Source organism: Oryx dammah, unplaced genomic scaffold, assembly GCF_014754425.2.
Source record: "Oryx dammah isolate SB20612 unplaced genomic scaffold, SCBI_Odam_1.1 HiC_scaffold_2, whole genome shotgun sequence".
Lineage (NCBI taxonomy): Eukaryota > Metazoa > Chordata > Mammalia > Artiodactyla > Bovidae > Oryx > Oryx dammah.
The window spans coordinates 48,050,625-48,053,270 of record NW_024070186.1 but is presented as its reverse complement, the minus strand read 5'-3'; positions in this window follow the sequence as shown (position 1 = coordinate 48,053,270).

Genomic DNA, 2,646 nt, shown 5'->3' with positions numbered 1-2,646 from the left:
TGGATTTGTCTTTAAAGAGAAATGTTTATAGAGTACAAGTTACCAAATATATTTTACGTAAGATTTCACATTTTAAATCAAGAAACGAAAATTATTTTTCTTAGTTGACATTTATTGACGAAATTCACATTAAGTAGAATTTTGAGACACTCCTTAATCAAGTTCTTAAATAATGAAATATATTTTACTATTCCTTTTCTATCAAAACTAATGTAAATTTCTTTTTTATAATTCATACCATGGATTGGTACGTTAGATTTCACAAGGTTTATACTAAAAATCATTTTAAAAATCTCTTACTTACATCCTTGTTGGGGTATATTTCCTAAAAACAGAATTTTTAAGGCATAAAACAACTGCTAAATGTTACTTCTGAGTAAAATAAAGTTTGAAGTAAACGGATATATTATTGGGCACATCTTTCTTCACAAAAGTACCCACATTTTCCCTTAACTTACAGAAAAAAAATTGAGAATAAACTGCATCATCAAGAATAATTTCTACCAACCCCTATAATTCACCTAAACCAGACTTGCTTCATGTCTCTAAAAAAGGAAGCAAGACACTGGATGCAAAGCTTCAACAAACTATTATTACACACTTTTCTAGTCCATTAAAAGAAAGTAATTTAATCAGTTTATAGTTTCTCGGGAAAATCTCATTCAGAGAAATTTTATTGCCAGCTATCTAAATAGTAAATACCTATTATCCTCTCAAAATGAGTTTTTGCTTGCCAAGGGCAAACCCATTGCTGTTATTGTAGAGCTCTGTCAGAGAAACAAGAAGTTAAAAAGGTTATAAAGATACCATTAATGTCATGGGACTGTCTTGTCAGGACTCAAAAATGCTTAGTAATTGAGGGTTTTATTCAAAGTGTATTAGCACCCATACAAACAGCACAGTTAATATGATGCTTTAGGCTTTATTTTATTATAGCCCAGCAAAATCACCTACAAACAGCTCAATACTGTAAATGTATCTGCAAGAAGGCACAACTCATTTTATCATTTAGTTCTAGCTTGCGTCTTTGAAGAAAATGTCAAAAAACATACACATAGCTTAACGGCAAGTCTAGATCCAGCCAATGAGAATAATCAAAAAAAGTATAAATGATAACTACATCCTGACATCATGTGCCTTTGATAGAAGTATGAAGATAATAAGCAAAGGGCAAATGTTCTTTAACTTATTTTAATTTTAAAAAGAAACTGCTATTACAATATAGCTTATATTAGTGTTCATTAATATACAAAATTAACAAATTTGTATACTGAAACAACAGGCAATAAGAAGCATAAATATTTCTACTTCTATCATTTAACTTGTTAATCTATTGATGATTTACAGAAATAAGATGATAATCCTTGCTAATTTTCTGATTTTGGGAGCTTTGGGTTAATTACATAAAAAAGAAATGCAAGTTGCTCAGTTGTGTCAGCTCTTTGCGATCCCATGGACTGTAGTCTGTCAGGCTCCTCCATCCATGGAATTCTCCAGGCAAGAACACTGGAGTGGATCGCCATGTCCTTTTCCAGGGATCGAACCTGGGACTCCTGCAACGCAGGCAGATTCTTTCCGTCTGAGCCACCAGGGAAGCTCCAATTACATAGAAAATATTTTACCAAAACATTTTAAATTTAGGAAGTACACAATATAACTTTTAAAGTTATTCACTTTAAATTGTTAAAGAAATGTTCATTAAACAATGAACATAAAAGAAAACCGTTAAAGATTTACTTCCTTTAAATTTTTGAATATCACTTGTACTGTACTTCCTTTTCAAATCACTGTCAGTTATAAATATGGATATACAAAGTTTACAAAAAAGTAGCTTAATGAAGGATTAGTGTTTTAATAGCCACTGATATCTGCTTTCAATAAATCAAATGTCAGCAGAGTAGCAGAGAGAGAAAAAGCTCTCAGTAAGATGTTTTCTGACTGGGGAGGAAATTGGGCAGTCAAACTTTAAGGACAGCATATATCAAGTGATTGAAGGAGGCTTAGAAACAATTAAGATCTACCTACAGTTATTAATACTCAAGGTAGGTTCCACTAACCCAAATATGGCTGCTGGGGAATTCTTTTCAGCTCTCAAAGGCCAGCTCTCACATCAACTCCTCCATTTTTCCTAGCCTATTCTTACTATTCCTTTTCCTCTGTATTTTGTATAAAATTCCACTGTTACACTTAGTACAGACAGGGAACATGAACTGTTCATTTACATATACTAAGCACCTGTCATATTATCTACACATTTAGTAAGAGTTCAAAAATGCTCATTAAATTGGCAATTAAGTCATGATCCTACCTGAACTGAAATTCAAGATGAATTGTTTCTGTCGACTGGACCTTGTCAAATAGTTTTCAGTGGATTTCCATACATCGTTTTTTTTAAATTTATTTTTAATTGAAGGATAATTGCTTTACAGAATTTTGTTGTTTTCTGTCAAACTTCAACATGAGTCAGCCATAGGTATACATATATTCCCTCCCTTTTGAATCTCCCTCCCATCTCCCTTCCCATCCCACCCCTATAGGTTAATACAGAGCCCCTGCTTGAGTTTCCTGAGCCATACAGCAAATTCTCGTTTGCTATCTATTTTACATATGGTAACATAAATTTCCATGTTACTCTTTCCATACTCT